This window comes from Pongo pygmaeus, chromosome 1, assembly GCF_028885625.2.
Source record: "Pongo pygmaeus isolate AG05252 chromosome 1, NHGRI_mPonPyg2-v2.0_pri, whole genome shotgun sequence".
In the NCBI taxonomy this organism is placed as follows: domain Eukaryota; kingdom Metazoa; phylum Chordata; class Mammalia; order Primates; family Hominidae; genus Pongo; species Pongo pygmaeus.
The window spans coordinates 143,892,965-143,915,799 of NC_072373.2; positions in this window are offsets into that span (position 1 = coordinate 143,892,965).

The window sequence follows — 22,835 nt, forward strand, 5'->3', positions numbered from 1 at the left end:
TTGAGGGTCCAGAATTGACACCACTGTCAAATAGTCTCCTATTAATGCATAACTAATGCAAAACCAATGCATGGCTGGATATCCAATACTGGATAGTTACTTCAACTTGAACTGAACTGAAATAGCATTTTTTTGTGTGTGTTAAATGTGACCAACTACTACGAAATAAGGAAAGAATCCCTGAAAGTTTTCCCGTTATATAAAAACAATCATATGCTTATTTAATTAATATTTTTAGCAAACATTCAAGTGCAGATTATATGTCAGATTCTATTCTTAAGGACTTAGTATGTGTTCATAATAAATGATAATATTTGTAACATTTACAATGTAACTAAGACTGTATCTTTTTTAGTTAATTAATTAGTTTTATCTCTCACAGTACTACTCACTTTCCACAAATGTCAAATTGAGGTTGAAAGCAGGTATGCCTTTATCTGGAGTAGAATCAGATCCCATAAATAGAATCTTTGGGATAAGCCTATTATTTGAATGTATATAGCATCATAGCCTTCATAGTATCTGCATTTCAGGCTAGAAGAATGATCTAGTGCCTCTACCTAAAACATTTTAGAATTCCCCTCACCATCTAGATTTCACTAATTCTTATTCTTTCAACTGAACAAAATGTATGAGTGCTAAGAAAGTGCTTGACACCTTATTTTACCAACTCCTTATGCCTTTCCAGAATATTTATAACATTAAAATGGTGGTGTGGTGGTGGTAATGTTAAGATGAGACTCAGAAATGGAAATTTCCACAATAGAATCCAGAAAAGTTCCTGGCTTTTGTGTAGATTCTGACTCTTAGAATCATATAAGACTAAAATTTGTCATAAAGACCAGCAGGGGATCTACAAACTTGGTTGTCTGGCAAATTTTGGTCTTTAAGAGAAAGATCAAATCAAATTTTACTTGAAAACTTCAGACAGGAAAACTGAATTTTAAAGATCCTTTTTGAGACGGTTATTAATGCATTTAAATCCCACCCCAAAATTGTCAGCTCTCCATTGTTATACTATTATTAAGGTTTCCTTGAGCTTACTCTGTGATTCCCTGATGGCTTTCAATTGATAATTGAGTTACATTTCGGGTAATGCCTTCCATCATTATTTTAATGCACATTCTAAGTGCAAGGAACTGTCAGGAAGCTATAAATCTGCCATATGATATTAGATTCTTAACTCAAAGTTTTTCGGTCCAGTTGTTTAATTCAAAATTGACTCGTTTCTGCTAAAAAAAAAAAAAAAAAAAAAAAAAAATCCTTTAAAAGTATGCCGGTGCTTTTTTTCTTCATCTCTTCCCTGAAGTTGGGAGGGAAAAAAACCAAGTCTCAAAAATATTCGTCTGACTAATGAACAAAGAAATGAATCCTCTTAGTTCTATGCAGGAACTGTGGGGTTAGCATGAGTCACAGCATCATTTCTGGGGGTCACTGGTTCTGCTGAATTGTTCCTGAGTAAGGAGCCCATGCTTGGGGATGCTCCCTTAATATAAATATGATGTAACATCTCAGCATGGTAGTTGAGGAAAACTTCTTTGGATTGCAGAAATACTGATAATGATCATTTCTCAAGGTAAATTTAATTCAAGAGTGTTTAACCTCCTTCAAGTTACGATACTCAGTATAAATGGGCTCTCCTAACTGCTACAAATGCTAACTTGACAAGAGTTTTTTTTTCTACTAGTTCTCAACACCAGAAATTAAATGAAATGTACCAGCAAGCAGATACTTCTCCCTCCTTGTTCTCATAGCTTCTCTTTGTTTTTGTTTTTTCTTAAAAAAAAAATGAGTGAGACAGTAGCCAAAATGGAATTTAGTTCTTGATTTCTTCCCGTCTATGTGCTAAACTCATTAATTATTTCTTTTTCTAATCAAAGGAGAAATTAATTACTAATCTTTGCTAAAGCTGTCAGGCCAATTTATTGACTGATAAACATACTGGTTTTCTCCTGATGTTTTTGTCTTCTCTTTTCTCACAAACAAACATTTCAACAAAGTCTATTACCAACTGTTAAAAAATACAGTTCTTACTACAAATACCACGATTCTATATATGAGATATGAAGAAACATGATGTTTGGTTTTCATATCTTTTGATACAGCTGCATGGTAAAAGGATTTAAATGCAGAATATCAGACTCTTAAGTTAGACCCACCTATGGAGCCAGCCAACCATGAGTGAATCACTGGCCAAGGAGGCCAAGTACAGGAATTCTGCAGGTGTATCCATCAGTCTTCCCGAGAAACATATGAGTGTGTGTTCATCTCTGTGTATGTATATGTGTGTACATTGTGTGTGTGTATATGTTGTGTATGTGTGGGCATGTGTGTGTGGTATGTATGTGTGGGCATGTATGTGTATGTATATGTGTGTATGTGTGTAAGTATATGTATGTGTGTGTGTGTGTGTGTGTGTGTGTGTGTGTGTAGAGAAAGTTTGAAAATTTTAGGCAGTCTGGAAACTCAGGCGCTGATTTAGTCTTAAGGCAAAATTTCTTTTTTTCTGAAAAACCTCAGTTTTTATTCTTAAGGCCTTCAACTTGTTGGATGAGAGTTACTCATATTATTGAGGGTAGATTCATTTACTTAAAGTCAACTGATAACAGATATTAAACACATCTACAAAACTACCTTCACAGTAGTACCTGGATTCGTATTTGATTAAATAACTGGGACTATAGCCTAGCCAGGCTGACACATAAACCATCATGACAGGTATGGTAAAGCACAACATGGGTTCAGATTATGCTGTTTCATGCCTCCGTGCCTTTGTACAAGCTGTAACCACCATTTGGAATGCCCTCCCTTATGTTGTTCCTTATTTCTGAATGAGTTTTCTACTTACTCATTCAGATTTCGCCCCCTTACTAACATATGGGCCATGGGGATGGAAAGAAATGAGGAGATTCAAGAACAATTTAGGAAAATCAATAGGACTTGGTGACTGATGTATTTGGAAGTGGAAGAAGAAACAAAAATATGTGATAACTCCCAGGTGCCTGCCTTGGGTAAAGTGATTGGCGGTATCATTCACTGATGCAGAAAATGGAAGAGAAAAGTAGATTTGGCAAAAACAATGGTCATTTGGACACACTGAGTGTGAGTTGCCTGTGAATCATCCAGGTGAAGATGAACAGAGGGAAGATAGGGCTAAGGACATAGATCTCAACTATTGAGCTCTGAACATACAGATCTGAGATGTGCCCACATGTAAATGAGAGTTGAAATAATGGGAATGGAAGAAGTCACCTAGGAACTACACAAAGTGGGAAGATCAAGGACAGAATCCTAAAAAACACCAGAAGAATAAATAGGCCAAGAGAAGAAAGGTCTTTGAAGGAGACTGAGAAACGATTGTCAAAGAAGTAGAAGGAAAACTAGGCCAATGTAGTGTCACAGAATAAAGGCAATCAATCAGTGTCAGATGGAGCAGATAAGTCAAAGAAGATGAAGTCCAAAATGTTTTCCACTAGAGTTAGCAACAAGGCTGTTGGTGATCTTGGAGCAAACATTTCCAGTGAAATGGCAGGGGTGGAAGCTGGAGTGCAGTAGGATAAAGAATGGATAGGAAATCAAGAAATGGAAGCAGTAACTGTAGACAAATCTTCCCTTGACCAACCTTCACTATGTAAATAAAGAGATCTAGCAGTCTTGTTTCAGGAGACTGAAACCACACCATGATTTAAACAGAGGAAGTTTAATAGAAAGAATTAAAATGATTAAGATATGATAGTAAAGTAACCGTAGACTCTAAGAATACTCTATATATGGTAGCTCAGAGCAGAAGGAGAGAGAGGCACAAACTTGGAAGGTGGCACCCTTCCCAAGACTGTGGTTCAAATCTCATTATAGAATGTGTGGTTGAACTCAGCAGATGGTAGGGAAGTTTGCTGGTTTGCTGGTCAGAACTGCAGTCACAGGACGAGCAGGGAAGAATATGCTGGAGGGCAGGCAAGGCTGGGAGCCATAGCTGGTGGCCAGTGCCTGGCAATGCAGCAGGAGTGGGACCTTTGTGCTGCAAGAGGCCTGGAGTTCACATGGGGAGGAAAATGAGATTGAGAGGGGCACAGCGTCAAGAGGATTGTGGGAGATGGACCTGAGGGCTGGGGTGAGTGCAAGCAACCAGGCAGCCAATGCCAGCAGGAGGCTGGAGCACAGGGTATCTGTATGGAGAAGGCAGCAGTAAGATGATCACTAGGCCATACTGGGGCTGCAAAGCCGCCAAAGGACAATGCCTTCTGGGCTAGTGGCTGAGGCCAAGCACCTTCAGATGTCCCCACACCCACACTGTTGACCCACCAAGCTACAAGCTGAAGCCTCAGGAGAGCCCTTCTTCCTGCAACATCCCTCCAGGACTCTCTCTCGTGAGAAAGCTTAATATCATGCTCACTTTAATAGAGAAATGCTTTATCACAGAGCATATATTGAGGCTGATTTGGAGCTTTGATTTGGAACAATTGATATTGGCATAGACTCCATACAACTTGCTGCTTTGTTTACTAGAGACCTTTCCTTCCATCTCTGGTAAAGATTAATGGGATAGGATTGAGGAAGCAATTAAGCTGGGAGATCATGAATTTGCAGCAGCTCCAATTTGCAGAGCTATTTGCTTTGTCATCAGTTTTTAGCCATCCAGGCATATGGATAGAGAATGCTGATGGAGCATTGATCCAGATTTGGGTTTTACTGGTGAGGGTGAAGAGGGAGATAATGATTTGTATACCAAAGTCTTCAGTGAAAGAGAGAAAGCCTCCAGGAGACAGTAAATGATGTTACCAAGGAGGGCTAGAAATGGGACTGTGGAACAACATGAGGCTCAGGAAGGATAAACTTTTACTAGAGTGGGAATCATCAGTGGTTTGGAAGCCACTGAGGGAAGCCAGGAGAGGGCCAAGTCCTCCTCTTGGCTCAAAGGTCTGAAGAGGTTGAAGATGTAAGGAAGTCAGCATTGGAATAAAGGATCCAGAGACCATAGTAAAATAGAAGGGGTAGTCAATAGCAGATGGCACCTGAGGTGAGGCATTTCTGAGCAGTAAGAGCAGGACAAAGAAGGGAGCCTGGCCCTTCATTAGGGAGTTGAGAAAAGAGCATGCATGACACCTACTAGTCTCAAATGTCCTAACTTGGCCACAAGTTTGTTTGTTTGTTTTTGTATTTGAAGTGGTATTTCTGGTCTCAGAGATGTGATGAGGGCTGCCATAAGGCTTGTAAAAGGGAAGTGAGGGTCCTGTTCTGGGCAAGGGCTTTCTCAGTGCTCACAACAGTAGTCAGGGTCCTAGTTAGGATTCCAGGATGCCTGTGAACTTTTTGTTTTATTATTTGCTTTTAACTTAGGTATTCTCTTAGTATAAAAACAATGTGACCACATTGCAGAAAATTTGGAAAGTGAGAAAAAAGAAAATAATAACAATTTCATCGACTCTAATGTAATGATTTGGAAGTTTCTCCTAGAGCTTTTTCCCTATGCACATTTAAAAATCTTGTTATACTCATAGTGATACACAATTTTATATCTTTTCACCTAATGAATCATAGACATTCTTAATGTGCTGTGTGGTCTTCATAATTATAATAAAGATTTGTGTAATAGTCCTTTCACTGGATGAATTATAATTTATTTATTTCTCTATTGTTAGACTGATTTTCTCAGAATTGTTAACAAGTTGTTCAGTGAACTATGATCTGTGGTCATGGCTATGTATGACTATTCATTCATTTTTATGCCAGAGTCAGTATTTCTAAAATTCTTGTACCCAAACCATAGCTATTCATGAAGAGTTTCCTAGGCTACATTTTGAATTCAACGTATCTTTGATGACATCATAGTGGAATGTCTTTTATTCAAGAGGGAGGTCCACAATTCTGATATTTCTTTGACTCAGCATCAAAGGCTTTCATGCATTTTTAGTCTTTTATAAGTCAGAAGTGAAAGAAGATAAAGGAGCTCAATGTCTTTAGAAATAACACGTTTTTCAGTGGCTAGAAATCTGGAAGCTTATTCATTGTGAGTATTTCTCAAACCACCCTCACCCTGCTTTCCCTAATTCAGCTGCAGCTGCCTCTCACAGTGTTTCACTTCTCACCTGCACAACTGGATAAAATATTAAAGTAGAGTAAAATAAACTCATAAATGTGTCTTGGGATGGATTTTAGTTACCTTCTATGAAAACCCACGTTTTAAGGTGAGTAGCGTTCTTTGGCAGTAAGCCAGTCCCCAGGGAGACTGGATATTCTCACGGTACAACTAAAGAATAAGGCAGGGAATGGGGGGTGTGAGGAAGCCTGGAACTCGTTGCTGAATCAGTGAATCACCAGCTTAGGGGCCTCATGCTCCCCCGGTCTGAGGATAAGATTAGTCTCCAAATCTGGAATGGTGCCCTGCCTACAGGTTAGGGTTAAGTGACCTTACCTGTAAAGGTTAGAGAATGCAGGGCAATGAAACCAAGTAAGTAGTCCTTCCATTATCCCTGTGAAACCAGAACTATGTCAGGGGTATGTTGGAAATGAAATGACTGATACCAGTTCCCAAGGAGACTGTTAAAGTTTAAGAAACTTTGCAGTTGTTGGCTTACACTGGTAATTTGAAATCAGCTGTCATGGGAGTATCTACAACACAGAAATTAGCACCACAGAATTACACCACAGAGATGCTACTAATCAGGACTTTTCTCCCCCTAAAACCTGATGGCTAAACATTTATCAGAACACATCTGGGGTACCTCCACTTTTAGTAATAGGCAACTTCACTTTTTCTCTTTTTGTTGGAGAGTCAGTGTCTCTGAGCCTCGGTTTTCTTTTTTTTTTTTTTGAGACGGAGTCTCGCTCTGTCACCCAGGCTGGAGTGCAGTGGTGCAATCTCGGCTCTCTGCAAGCTCCGCCTCCCGGGTTCACACCATTCTCCTGCCTCAGCCTCCCAAGTAGCTGGGACTACAGGCGTCCGCCACCACACCCAGCTAATTTTTTTTTGTATTTTTAGTAGAGACGGGGTTTCGCCGTGTTAGTCAGGATGGTCTCGATCTCCTGACCTCGTGATCTACCCGCCTCGGCCTCCCAAAGTGCTGGGATTACAGGCATGAGCCACCGCGCCCGGCCTGAGCCTCAGTTTTCTTATGTATAAAATGTGAAACCCAGCATTTAGATTGGAAAGAGATTTTTGAAATTATGTGGCCCAAACTTTTTATTTCACTTATGCTTATTAGCTCTGAAAAGAAGGTTGTGTATTTTTTTTTCCTCAGAGACAGAAGCCATGAATGCATCTATCACTTAGTAAGTTAATCAGCATGACCCACTCCGTCCTGAAGCAGGATTCTTAGCAATTGAAGCCTAATGTATTGCAGTACTTGGCACATTTTCATACCTTATGGTGATGGGCCAGGCAGCAATAGGAGATCCCAGATTGGGAGCCCAGGTAGCCAACTGGGTCAGAGAAGGGGAAGTCAGTTAGTCTGGGAAGAAGCAGATAGGTCCTTGTGGTTTGATGGGCTAGGGTGTCATCTGATGAGTTGAGGTGGGAAAAGATAAGATCCGCACCAGGCACAGTGGCTCATGCCTGTAATCCCAGCAATTTGGGAGGCTGAGGCGGACAGATCACCTGAGGTCAGGAGTTTGAGACCAGCCTGGCCAGCATGGCAAAACCCCGTCTCTACTAAAAATACAAAAATTAGCTGGGTGTGGTGGCGTGCGCCTGTAATCCCAGCTACTCAGGGGGCTGAGGCAGAAGAACTGCTTGAATCCGGGAGGCGGAGGTTGCAATGAGCTGAGAACGCGCCACTGCACTCCAGCCTGGGCAAAAGAGTGAGACTCAGTCTCAAAAATAGATTAATAAATAAAAGATCCAAACCCAGCCAAAGTCAGGGTTTTCATTCAAACAGATGGGACAATCATCTGACAAAGTCTAGGCAGTAGGACAGTAGATGTAAGAAAAAAATTAGTTTTCAGAAGTTCATGCTGAAGTTCAGGGAAAAAAAAAGTCTTATCATTGACAACTGTTGAGATCCCAGGGCCTATTTCAAATTGCCTAGCATACACACTACATACACAATATCAAAGCTTGGCATTGTCAATATAAACTTCTAGAGTGTAAAATCCACTGCACCCTTTGCCTTAGGAATATAGACCATTTGTAACAAGGAAAATGGTCTTGATTCCTAGTTCAAAAAGATCCTTGAAAGATGTCTCGGGAAAATAGATGAGGGGATGTACTTTTTCCCTCTAAGACTCTTACTCTTTTCATGATATGTTAACCTTTACTCCCATGCCTTTTCTTGATTACGATCAATGTTGCAGTTAATTTTGATTGCAGAAACCTATCTCTGAATTGGCTTGCTGCATCAAATTCAGATTTTAACTAAATTCACTAGCCTTTCTTTACTTGCTAGCAATCAGAAGAGCAATTAAACCATCTTTTGATTCAGCAATCAAAAACAATAAATCCCTTTCATTTAAGTATAGCAATACAGGTGAGGAAATAGAATTCTTTTAGTTATGAGCAGGTAAGTGCTGGCATCAAGATAGAAATATGGTCTCTGAGGAACAGCTACCAATGGAGACAGCTGGTATGAACTTGACTAGGAGATAGAGCCATTTAGGGGCCCAGATCTCAGCCCTATTAGTGGAGTTTTAAATTCAAAGGATAACTTCTCGGATTACCCTTATCAAAGACAGCATTGCTCCAACACCACAGGGTGAAAGTGAATCTTGAGGTGGTGTGGATTTAGGAAAACACCAGGCATTACATTATTACAGATGAATTGGCTTAGAATATCTCATTTTTCTTAGTAACTAAGTGATGGAAGAAAGATGTCATGTCCGCAATATCACTAATAATAGCTAATGAATGTTATTCTCCCACAAAACAGGGGTTGGTAGCCATAGTTGAGTCATGCTGAGTTCTCCAATAGCAATGTCAGCATTCTCCACCTTACAAGTCTGGCACAAGGAGGCACATTTAAGTTTATTTGACAGATAGCCTGCATGCGATTTCTTCAATATTGGAAAATTGCTTCGTCTCAATTGTTTCCCCATGTATCTTAATTTATGCTAATTTTTCCTCAGTCTCACCTTTTTTTTCCCCTCCCTATTGCCAAGTTCATAGACTGTAAATTTTTTGGCATTTCTTTAATTTTGTTACAGAAATAAGTCACTCAAATCATGTCAAATTAACCAGCATTTGGAAGAATTAATATCAAAAATATTTTATTAATTTTTATTTTTTCTTGAGTTTAGCTTATAGTAAAGGGAATTGTACTCACTGCAATTTAAATGGGATTTGATAAACAAATATTTATTAGGTATTTTACTACCTAAAACATACATTATTAACTATAATAGTCTTTTTTAGGAAGCCAGTAAGAGTTCCTCACAATGTTTTACCTATAATGCCTTATGAAAATATTGATATCATGGATTGATGTAGTCAATTTTTCCCCCGAGGATACCTACTCACATATATGCATGATTAAAAAAATATTTTGCAGCTTCTTCAACAATAGGAACATAACATTTTTATTAATGGGGGTCCCAGAGTGGATGGGAGAAAATGGAGTGAACATGGGCCACTAGACAAAAAAGTCTATCCTACCATCCACTAAACAATACTGAATCTGTATGACCAATGTGCTAATTATAAAAGATTGCCATCTGTGACACTCACTCAAGAAAACAAGACTTGGGCTAACTAATAAAGTTGAGATGAGGACAAGGGCATGGCCTGAAATTAGGCACGTGGTATTATTAGTCATGGGGGTGTTAAGGGCAATGGTAAAAATGATATTAATAGATAAGAACAAGGTACATGGCTAGTGTAAAACACTGCTAGCTAGAGCAGAAACTGTTTTGTCTTAAGAAAGCATATCTTATCTGGCCCTGTGGTTGTTGAAAAATTGGGGAATTGATTGATTGCACTTCACAACTGATGGGCTGTGTGGAATGTACCAAATGAGCACTGATGAAGAACAGCTGTTTGTAATTTCCAACGCCAGCATCAAGGAGGCCAAATAAAATTAAGATGATCTGGCATAAAACAAAGACATCATTGTAATCATCAGGATGCTTTTTACACATTGTCCTAAGATCATTGTGTAATTGTCTGACCCTCTTGATAAGTTCTCTGCCACTGATCCAGTTATTTTGAGAAATTAGACCTCCATGATTTTAATCATGAAAAACTGAAAGATGACTATTACAAATTAATGGCCATGCAAGGCATCAGTGGTGGAAGGAATGCTTCCCCATTAGTCCTGTTCAGTGGCTTTTCCGTGCCTTTTTTCTTTTTTAAATAACTGTTTTCCATTTTTATTGAATATTTCTACCTGGAGATATGTGATTTCCTTTTTCTATGGTGGCTGTTTTTTTCTCCAGTGCTGCCTTTTTTCATCTGGTGATGTCACAATACCATACGAGCTGTCCCCTAACATCATAGTTGAATTCCTGAGAATGCTAGATAAATTCTGAAGTGACTGTTCTTGTCACTGTTCATGTTTTATAAATGTTTTTAAAATGTTTCTGCAACATCTAAACAATAAATAAGTTAACTTATAGCTCCATTGATTATTATTTACGGGTAATTGAACATAAACCCTTTTCAGGAAGAAAGATTCTGGAATAAATTTGGAATAATTGGATTAAAAAAAATCTTGGTCAGGCCAACCTGGGTCAAATCAACCTACTCAAATTTTCGTTGCCTTCTGAAGTTTAAATTCTTGATTAATTAGACTAGGGTGGAAATTTAAACTCTAAACCAGATGAATTTCTATAACTACCACATTCTAGCAGACAAAGCATATCTTAACCTTTTGTCCTTAATTCAGCTCTCCAGTGCTTTTAAGAAGTCCAGGTTGTTTACTTAAGGGTTACAGGAAACTTTGAAAGACATTATCTGTAAAACGACATGAAAAATCTGCTATAAAATTAATATCAAATTCAAAGTATTTCTGCTCTCGGATTGTAAAGCTTTTCTGTTTGGGAGAAAAATAGATTACTTCATGTCTTAATCATCACTGTAATCTTGTTAATGAAGTTTCCAGCAGGCACCAGTGAGATGTTGCTAAGATCAGATTGTCATGTAAGCATCTTTGTACTAGTTTAAGACTTTTTCAGGACCTCTCAATAATCTACCAGGATGAACAGGAATACTGAAACTCAAGGCGATCTCTGCTGCTCTATAAGTGTGTTGGAGAAGGGGGTTGCAGTGTTTGGGATGAACAAATGAAGCAAATTTATGTAAATAGGAATCAAGAAATACAGGGTGCCTGCTTAGGGTATGGGAAAATGTTTTATCTTGTTGAGAGCAGAGAAGCAAAAGGAAATGAGAGTTGCACTGTAGAGGTTTACCTCCAAATTTAAAATTCAGAGTCTGGTTTTGATTAAAAGAAATGGTTTTGCTTGGCAACTTTGGATCCATTGCAATGATGGACAGGCTTATAGAGGTTTCACCAACAATTACAAGGCTGTCACCAGTAAATATAGTGTTGGGGAAATATTGGTAAGATAGCTTGACTTACTTCTAGAAAGGAGACATAGTTGTACAGATGTACAGATTACAAGAATAAGCTCTCCATCCACCCATGTTTAATCAAAATAAACTCTAATACTATCTATATATCTCTTACCTATGCAAATATGTTTAGATGGCGTTTCTTTTTTAAAATCTTATTTGTATCCTCACTAATTCAGCAATTCATTTTCTTAAATACTCATGTGTTCACCTATAGCTACCTATAATTGCCCCAGGCTATTGTCATTACTTTCAACCCCATCTGTTTCAACTTGAATTTAGTTACTATTTTTAACCCAAGTGTAAATTGCCTCATTAGCACCACGGGGCTTCTCCCACAGCAATTAACTGCTCCCCAGCAGCAATTAATTTATCCTGGCCTAAGTGATTCCTCTGGCACTCTCCAGCTCCCTGAACTGCCTTTTAAAGAAAAGTCTTTGCCTGCTCCCAGCTGCTTTTGATTCTTTCACTGATGGCGGTTCCCCGAGTGAGGGCTACAATTCATCTTAAAGGATTCAGATTCCTATTATTTAGGAAACCATTTTTAAAGGACTAAATAAGGACAGATTACTAGTCTCATTACATAGTGCAAAAAATGGTAGGTGTGGTGGGGGTGGAAAACAAAGCTCTTACATTGATATAGGCTTTACAAGCACCGGGAATTCTGCAAGGAACTTTTCAGACACTAATACTTAATGTCCACCATATCTACTTTATTCTATTAGCCCATTTTAGAAAAGAGGAAATGGAGGCCCAGGCCCACAATTTCTAAAAAAAAAAAAAAAAAAAAAGCTAGGATTTGAATCTAGCCTGACTAGATTTGAATCTTGCCTGACTCCAAGACTACTGCATTTTTAAGAGGCAAAAGAAAAAAGTGTTGATAAAATGTAGAATGAGAGTGAGTGCAATTGGAATAAGACGGGAAAGAGTGTGGAGCTGACTGGCACCGTGTTCATGCCACCAAGGGAGCGTCTGTATTTCATCATTGTGTGCTTAGTGCCTCAAGTTCAAATATTATTAGAACGCAAAGTTCCACAAGCAAAACAACACTATGACAGATCCCCCAAAGAACCTGTCGTTTCCCAAGGCTTTTCTGGAGAGCCTCAGACTCAGGACAAACAACTCAGGGTAAAAATTTAAGCTTGACCGCAGAGATTCCTTAGTATGATAAGCTGGATTTTCTGATTTAAAGAACCCTTGATCTCCTTCCCACTTCAGAAAAGCCTTTCAGGCTCCACAAAAGACTGCTGGAAAAGAAAAGATTTGGGTAAGGTCCTATTAGTTTTGTCATTAATTCTAATGAATCACCCCCATAAAACTGCAATTCTGTCTCTTTGCTTTTGATAATCATTTGAGATAGCAAGACTTGTGATCATATATTTTAGAGTAAGTGGCTGCATTGCTATCATAAACACACAATGAATATGTTTAGTGATCTCATATACTAATTAAAAAGCTTGAAAAACCTGGTTCTCTGTCAGAGCCCCCAAAACTCCTCAGGAAGAATACCATGTAACAGTCTAGAGCAGACTGTTAACATTTCTGTAAAGGACCAGATAGTAAATATTTTAGGCTTTGTGGGACATAAAGTCTCTGTCACAGCTACTCAATTCTGCTGTTGCAGTGAAAAAACAGCCATAGACAATATGTGAACTAATGAGCATAACCGTGTTCCAATAAAACTTTATTTACACAAAGACGCAGTGGGACAAATTTGGCCCAGTGGCTATACTTTGCCAAACCCTGGTCCAGAGAGTGGTTTTCCAGGAATGACTTCTGGATCAGCAACAACACCTGGGCATTTGTTAGTAATGTGAATTTTGGGGGTCCCACCCCAGCCCTGATTACTGAATCAGAAATTCTGGAGGGCCCACTTCTGTGTTTAAGCAAGCCCTCTAGGTGATTCTGATTCATGTTAAAGAACCACTGATCTAGTGAAAGATAATGTTTATTGAATGGCTGATTTGTTCCAGGTGCTTCCAATATTTTTTTCTCATTGAACTTACAACGACACTTTCAAATTAGATACTTTCTCTACAACTGGAGCAGCTAAGGTTCAGAGAGGTTAAATGACCTATCAAAGACTGATGATTATTAAGGAATGGAGCTAAGATTCAATCCAAAGGCTGGCTGACTCCAAAATATATCTTAGCTAAAACATCTCCAAAATTATCCCAGAGATCAATCTAATCCCCCCTGCTGATTTTACAGATGACAGAATTAGGGACCAGATAGATTAGGGAAATTTACCTGGCCTATTTCTTATTGCTCCCAATTTGGTAAGCTTTCCTTTGCACCATGCCAGAATTGCAAAGTGAGCAGAAATCTTCTGCAAGTGCTGGGACAGAATGTGAATACACCTAGAATAGACAATCCCAGGCACTGCTTGGAATGGTGAAAAGCCTCCACTCCATCCAAAGGAAATCTAACAGGTTCAATGCTGCTAAGGCAGATGCTGGAATTGCCTGGTCATTGAACCATCACTTAGGTCTGTGATGCTGGCATTTCATCCAGCCCCTCCCCAGTTCCAGGATATAAAGGCAGAGAGGTGATCTCAGGTGTGTGTTAAAGATTTAACAGGGAAGAAGAAGAAAAGACATTTATTGAGCTATTTATGTTAGGTATTATTCTATCTACTTTGTTTATATTAGTTCAAGTAATCCATTTAAAAATCAACAAGGTAAGAATTATTCCATTATGTAGGTAAGAAAACTAAAGGGTAAAATAAATGTAACTGAATTGGAAAATATCCTACAACTATCTGGACTCTGTGTAACTTCAGAGCTCTTTCTTCTCTTCCATACTATCTGGTGACCAAACCTTGGATGCTCTCTGCTACTTAATGACCTCAGTGTCTGTTCATAAGTTAGGGAGCTGGTCCTGTGCCCTCTACCCTCTAAGTATAACTAGGATATCTCAAAATGCACTGTGTGCTTTTGGGTGAAAGGTTTTGTGTTTGTTTTTAAAATGCAAGTAAAATCAACTTCAAAAATGTGAACAAAAGCAATTGCATAAGAATGAATTAGAATGAACACTCTCATAATTTGATATTTTGGAATATAGTACACAAGATCAGTTTGGTATAATGTCTCTCGCTTTCCCCAATTTCAATGTTTTCTCATACATAACACTCATAAGTCCCAGCCAGAGACCCATAAAGCAATATTTTCCCCCATGTAATGGTTTCCTGCACATAGAGTTCAAAAACGTGGTCTCCTGGAAAACATTATAAAGACTTCCACAGTATTAGAATGTGACTCACACTCCTTCAAGATCACTAACACTACTTAAACATATCCCCATGTTTAAAACACCTCTTTCTGTAGTTGTCTTTCCATAGTTTATAAATATCATTCCCCTCCAAAAAAGTTTGAAAGGAAAATGAAGTGTGAAGTTCCTGCCTCAAACCATATATTTTAAACAAAATCCAACTGAAAATATTTTTAAAGCTTTGTTTCACAATGAACTTAAAAATGGAGAAAAAATGGTTCCCTGTTTCTGAAGTGATTATATTAGTTTCCTAGGAATGCCAAAACTAAGCACCACAAATATCTCAGCTTAAAACAACAGAAATTTATTCTTTTGCAGTTCTGGACACTTAACGTCCAAAATCAAGGTGTTGGAGGCTATGCTCTCTGTAAAGCCTTGAGGGAAGAATCCTTCTTTGTCTCCTCCTGGCTTCTGGTGGTTGCGGGTGTTCTTTGCCATTCCTTGGCTTGCAGCTGCGTCATTCCAATCTCTGCCCCCATTTCACAAGGCCACCTTCTCTGTTTATCTGTGACTATGAGCCTGAATCTTCCTCTCCTTTCTCACATAGACACTAGTCATTGGATTTAGGGCCCATCCTAATCTACCATAACTTCATCATAACTTGATTACATCTGCAAAGACCCAATTTTCAAATACGGTCACATTCACAGGTGCTAGGGGCTAGGGCTTGAACATAACTTTTCAGGGGACACAATTCAATCAACTACAGTTATTAGGTAAATATATCTGAATATTACTTCCATCATGAGAATAGGTTTAGAAGTTTTTCAAAATCTTTTCTTTTACAAAAACTAATTTATTATTTTCTAGAAGAAAAATTTGATCTAAGTCAGATTTTTGGTTAATAACCAAAGTAGGTGTATTTACTCCTTCTAGTTGGTATTGATGAATATTATTATTCTTATTAATTTATTCTCTTAAAATGATTTGATGACAATAATAATTACAGTAATAACTATATATAAATAACTTACTGTGTCCGACATATATGTAGTGCTAATCTTTTATCTTAACAATAATTTTATGAAGTCAGTATGAGTTTACCCTCATTTTACAAATGAGAAGACTGACACCAAGAGACATTAAGTAGGTTGTCCATTGTCATGCAGCTGAGTAGTAAGTGATATGTCCAAGATTCAATATCTATTTCTTTGGTAAAGAATTCCTGTTTCATTTCACTAAGGCAGGAAGCCAACCTACCCAGCTGTGTGCCAGTATGTTTCCTTTCTTTAGTGTTCCCTGTGCCAAAGTAACTGGAACAGGTGTATTTCCTTGATGTTCATTCAATAGCAAAGATTTGTCAAGGACATTTTCCATGGGTTAGGCACTAGAATTTTAAATAGTTAAATAAGTAAACAAATACAGACTTTAGAGCAGCCTACGTTTAATAGTTGCCAAGCTAGCTAAAGAATGTTAAAACATCATGAATTATTTCACCTTCTCTAACCCTCAAAGCAAGCAATAGCACTCTGCTGTTTGTCTTTATGCAATCAAGATTTGTTTAAATTAATATGCATCTGTGTAGCATCAAGAGCAGAACATGACATAGTCAGAAACAGAGTAGGGGAAAGAGGTGGGAAAAGGGAATGAAGAGGAGAAGGGAGAAGAAACTGGTAAGCCTGTAGCACCAGAATGTTCCTTCTGTCTTGGACCAGCATTTAACAGATTTAGAAGGGAAGCCTGAGGATACAAATCACTGTGGACCTTTGGCTTAAGGCTCCTCTTAGTTGCCAACTACTAACAAGGAATGCCATGACCTGGATATAAGCAAGAAGCCGTCTTCTGGAGTTATGCAGAAATAGGAATGGTATAATTTTTATTTGCCAGTGGCTACTCCTGAACTGCTAAAGGAGTTTTACAATTTATTCCCCAATTGCCCTTTACTCTACAAGTGGAAAACTTAAACTTTTAGTGGAACAGGAATGGCTCAGAGTTGTACAATGACAGTGTTTTTTGCTTCAATTCCTTAGCTCATGGGAACACCCAAATATATTCATCATTATTGCTCATGTTCTTCCAGTTCAGTTGGTACCTTAGTTTCACATTTGTGGTTGGTTCATTGGAGGACTTGTTTCAATGAAAACATTGTGTGGTAGAGAGGGTAAATCTTGTCTACAGTAGCCAAGAGATGATACTCATGGAGGGCGGAAGAAAAGGAGAGAAATGGTTTCACCACAAGATTAAATAGATGCTCATTCCCTCCTCATAAAAAGGAAAAGAAAAAAATTCTCAAGTTTTTGCAAACATTTTCTATACTATAACTTTGGTTTTAATTATAAAATAAGGAAAGGTCAAAATCAGTGTTATTTGTATTTTTTACTATTTAAAGAGAATATTTAAAGGTAAAATAACAGAAACACTCTATACATGCACAAGTGGTGATCAATTTTAAGTTAATTGTTAATGCATAAAACTGTCATGTCTACCAGCCTCCCTCATACCTTCTATGCAACATGAACAAAAACTAACTCATCATTGTTCCTCCTAAACTTGCTCTTGATCCTAGATTTCCTATGCAGTTAATGGCGCCATTACCACCTAGTCATCCAAGCCAGAAACCAAAGCCATTGTATACCCATGGGGGACTTCTGCTTCTGGTTAAGACTGGATAACTGGCACAGGACTACTGTCCTGCCACAAACAACTATAAAACTGAATAAAATATATGAGGCAACTATTTCTAAGCATTAGACAACAGGCATCACAAAACTGTAATCTCTGAGAGAAGGAAAGCTCACTCTTGCCCTCTATCTGGGGACAATTTCTTGACCCTAGTACAAGGCTGGCATCCAAACATGCTGGAGGACTTCAGAGTTCCAGCCCAACCAGAATGGAGAGACTGAGTTAATGTCATTAATATCTCAGTCATTCAATGGAAACACCGGTAAGGCTCTACTTATGAACAAGGACCACCCTCCAGAATAAGACCTACTCAAGATCCACTGTGATGAAGTCTCAGCCTCCAAACTGTTCCCATGTAGAGATGAATACAGCCACATAGTAGGGACTTGGGAAACACCTTGGACTTTCCACAGATCCATGCTAACAAAGTATAAGACTAAGCCTACCTAAATTCAAGTTGATGGGCCAGCAGTTGAACTACTTCTAGAACAAAAATCAACACTCTTCAAAAGGAGATAATTATCAAATGTCTCCACCATAAATTTTCCACAAAGTTTGTACATAAACAAAAATTATTAGACAGGCAAACAAATCTCATAGTCAAAAAACTAAAGGGTGGTTAATATGAGCCAACCCCAAGAGTGCTCACCTGTTAGTTTTAGCAGATAAAGACTTTACAGCAACCATTGTAAATATGTTAAAATAATCAAAGGAAAATGTGTTCAAATAAGTAGAGGAAAATAATAGTCTTTTCTTTTTTTTTGAGACAGAGCTTTGCTCTGTCACCTAGGCTAGAGAGCAGTGGCAAGATCTCGGCTAACTGTAACTTGAACCTCCCGGGTTCAAGTGATTCTCATGCCTCAGCTTCCCAGGTAGCTGAGACTACAGGTGTGTGCCTCCACGCCTGGCTAATTTTTGTATTTTTAGTAGAGACAAAGTTTTACCATGTTGGCCAGACTGGTCTTGAACTTCTGACCTCAAGTGATCTGCCTGCCTTGGCCTCCCAGAGTGCTGGGATTACAGACATGAACCACCGCACCCAGTCTGGAAAACATAATCTTAATGAGGGAAGAGATAGAATATCTCAGCAGAGAACTAAAAGCTATTTTTTTAAAAAAAGCAAATGGAAAATATATAGTGGAAAATTACAATTAAAATTTAAAAGTCACTGTATGTGCTTAATAATAAACTGTAGATAGCAGAAAAAAGAGTTGGTGATCTTGAAGAAAGATCCAAGCGTCTTCCAAACTGAAGAACAGAGAAAAAGAATTGAAGGTAAACTTTCCAAACTGAGGAATGGAGAAAAAAATTGAAGATAAAAAATTTCCCAATGTGAAAAGCAGAAAAGGAATTGAAGAAAAATGAACAGAGGCTCAGGGCCTTTCAGGCAATATCAAATGATCTAAGGTATATGTAATAGAGTCCTAAAAAGTGAGTAGAGAAAACTTATTTGAAAATATACTAACTGAAAGTTCCCTAAATTTGATTACATTGACTTAGATCCAAGATTTAAGCAGTATTAACATAAAGAAAACAATTTATGTAGGTACATAATAATTAAATATAGAAAGCCAAAGAGAGAAAATCTGAAAAGCTGAGGAAAAAAAAGACACATTAAATACAAGACAACAATGATACAAAAAAATGACTAACTTCTCATCAGAATCAACGAGGGGCAAAAGACAATAGAATTGTATTTTTAAAGTGCTGAAATAAAAATTTTAGAACTGTCAATCCAGTTTTTGTAGGATTTTTGAAATATCCTTCAAAAATTCTTATAGTGAGACCTGCACTATAAGAAATGCTAAAAAATGTTCTTCAGGCTAAATGGAAATAATACCATATACAACTTCAATCTATAGTGAGAAATGGAGAGCACTGGAAATAGTAAATGAATGGGTAAGTATAAAAGTCATCATTTAAAAGAAAAATAATATAAAGTGAGGTTGGTAGCTATGTGAAAGTAAAAGATACAACAATAACAAAGGGAGGGTAGGTGAGTGGAGTTATACTTTTGTAAGATTATTACACTTTTGTAAGATTATTACACTTTTGTAAGATTATTACACTTGTGACATGAAAAGCAGCAAATGGGAAGTATGAGTGTCAGGTATAAAGAGTGAAGTGGTAAATTATTGGACTGTAAATAGTCATTGATAAATACATTTATTATTAGTGCTAGAGAAACCATTTAAAAATAATAACAAAAAGGTAAAGTTTCGTACCCAATAGAGGAAACAAAAGAAATACTAAAAACATATTTTATTAACCCAAATGAAGTCAGGAAAGGAGAAAGAGAGGAATAAAATATTTGGAAAAATTTGAACAAAAGGAAAACAAATAGAAAGATAAATAGAATAGATGACAGATTATCCACAGCAGCTTTATTTATAATAATCTCAAGCTGGAAACAACCAAAAAAGTCCATCAACAGTTAAATGGATAAATAAATTATGGTATATTTACACAGTGGCATATACTCTGCTGAAAAATGAAAACCAATGCACACAACAACGTGGATGAGTCTCAAAAACATCTGAGCAAAAAGAAGCCAGATCAGAGATGGTATTATATGGGTCCATTTACATGAAATCCTAGGAAAGATAACACTATCTACAGTGCTAGAAATAAAATCAGTAGCTGCCAGGGTCAGGGATGTGGTGTGTGTGTGTGTGTGTGTGTGTGTGTGTGTAAGGGAGCTGGGAGTTAACAGCAAAGAGGCATAAGAAGACTTTTAAGTTAATGGAAATGTTCTATACCTTGTTTAGGGTGATGGTTTCACAGGTATGTACATTTGTCAAAATCATCAAATGGTACAGCTAAAGTAAAACATTTGAAAAACTTATCTGTGGAATATATTCTCTTCTCCTTGGCTAGCAGCAAATCCATGCATCTTGAGCCCAGTCTAGTCTCTTTCTAGAATGTCATACTGATCTCAGGTACTATTTGCTGGTGGTTATCAGATTCTTTATTTTGTGTTTTAGTACTAGCCTTTTTCCATCAAAGAGAAAACTTACAGAAATTACAATGGCAGTTAGTACCAAAAGAATTAACAAAGTTTTCCTGTATTTCTGAATTTTTCCTGAGTAAAATTCTGAGTGTTGGAACCATCTGGCTTATTTCCTAGCAAGGAAAATACCGGAGTGGTTTTTTGAAAAAATGAAGTTTCCTTCCAGGGAAAGTAACTTTTCCCTTAAATGTAGAGAATATGGGGAAATTATAAATGTTGAGAAATATGATTTCAAAAAGTTGTTTTGGTACTTTATCTTTTGTTTCAAATGTTTTAGCCATTTTTAAGCAAATATTTGAAGATTCCTAGGAAATGCAACATGTTATAGCTATTTAAAAGTTGATTTTATTACATCATTTTCCTCCTAATCATCTTGGGTTGACGGTTTCATATTTAATTTGGAAAAAACCCAGTTTGTCCAAGTTTAGATAATGTCTAATTTAATATTAATCTGTTTTCTTATTATTCACTTAGTAGGCTTAATACTTATTTTAAAATTCACGTATACATATTCACACATATATGGCTGGAAAATATTTAAATATTGTGACAATTTTGTTGTTTGAAAACTTTTTACTTAAAAGTTAGAAGTTGAGTTATGTTTAGGAAATGTCAGTTTAATATAAAAAATAAAACCCATTATGAAATATTTTTAAAAGGCTGGATTAGGCAACGGACTTATTGAGGGACAGCTAGAAAGGGATGCTGTCTAGAGAAAAGAATAGGTGAATAATCTTGAAAATGCATGTAAATATGAAAGGAATCCTTGAGAAAAGATAAGCTAGGAAGCGTAATGAGAAGATATTTGGCAGAAGAATGGATGCCCTAGGTCTGTCACATTTCAGTTCTCTCTTGCAATTTCTGAAAAAGACTCTCATGAGAACAGCCCTCATATTGGAGGAAGGAATCAGATTTAGAAGTGACTTAAAGAAGAATTACATTTCTTCTTCACGGAATAAATTCTGGACACAAAATGCCCTGTTGTGACAGTCACATTTGATCTCCTCCAGTTGCTCCATCCCTTAGTAAGCTCTCCATTGCCTAAACTCAATTAGCACTAAACTGTCTGAAACACTCATAACATGGATGTGATACTTTGTACTGTATTTTGATGAGTTTTATAGCTGTTGGAGGGCAGGGGTTGTGCCTTTTCACGTTTATATCCCTAAAGCCTTGGATAGTGTTGACATATACTAGGTCCTCCTCAGTGATGAGGAAATGTTATTATTAAAGTATAACATGCCCCTCTGACATCTTTTCACCCAACATTGTATCATTTAATATTTACTGCACTGTATAATTGTCAGTTTATTTAGTAGAATTCTCCTCTAGATTACAATATTCTTGAAGTCTGAGACTGTTTTATTCACTTCCTTACTCTCATTGTCTTGCATAACATAAGAGTCTAAGAAATCTTTGTTGGACAGAAGTATGAATGAGAGAGAACTGGACCAGGAGGAGTAGATTTTAGTCCTCTACGACTAATTGGTTCAGAAAAATTGAACAAGTAACTTAGCATTTGTCTGTCAGTTTCCTCATATATATGTAAAATTAAGTACTTTGACTTGGTAAAACTCAAAGACCCCTTACAGTTCTAGAATTCTATGATTTGATGATGATGGTGATAGTTTAAAATAGAAAGTTGCTTTAGTTAAAACGAGTTATTGAGTAAGATGATATCAGCTCTTAGCAACTGGCTTTCTCCTGCCTCCAAACCTTTCATCCTGCAACTCTAAGGACCCCACAAAGGGGTCCTTGCTGAAGATTTTGGAAGTGTCATTATATTATAAATAGCTCCTCATAAGGAACAGACTAGAGACCCCCCAGATAGCAGTAGTTCAATGAGTGAGGCAACCTGTTTAGATTTTGAACTAAAGGTTAATTTACTAAGCATCCTTGATCCTTCTCCAATGCCTGCTCAGAAATAACATCAATTGGTTTGAGGAATTCTCTAAATCTATATCTTACATACACTGTTGAGCACTATGTACACACATTGTTCTAAGCTCCTTGTGTAGTATAAATCCTCACAATACCACCATTTGGCAGATAAGGAAACTGAGGAAAAGATATCCAAGGTTATACAGCTAATAAATGATAGAGGCAGAATTCAATTCATTACTGACACTAAACGAAGGATATTAGAATGGTACAGTTTATAGAAGCTCCCTTTCTCGTCCCCTGCAGGAATGGTGGGGGGTGGTGGGACATTAAGTATGAATAATTCAAACTTTGAGACAATAAGAATACATTGCCTTCATCTCCAAACAGTTTTGCCTATGTGTAGACTACAGAGATGTTTCCCAGACTATTCCCATTTGTTTGGAAAGCCAGTTACCATTCCTTGGAGACCAACAATGGGATTACATTAACTGGTGATCTGAACTTCATCCAGGTCTGGTGTATCTTGGGAGCAGACCTTGTCTGAGAGAATGC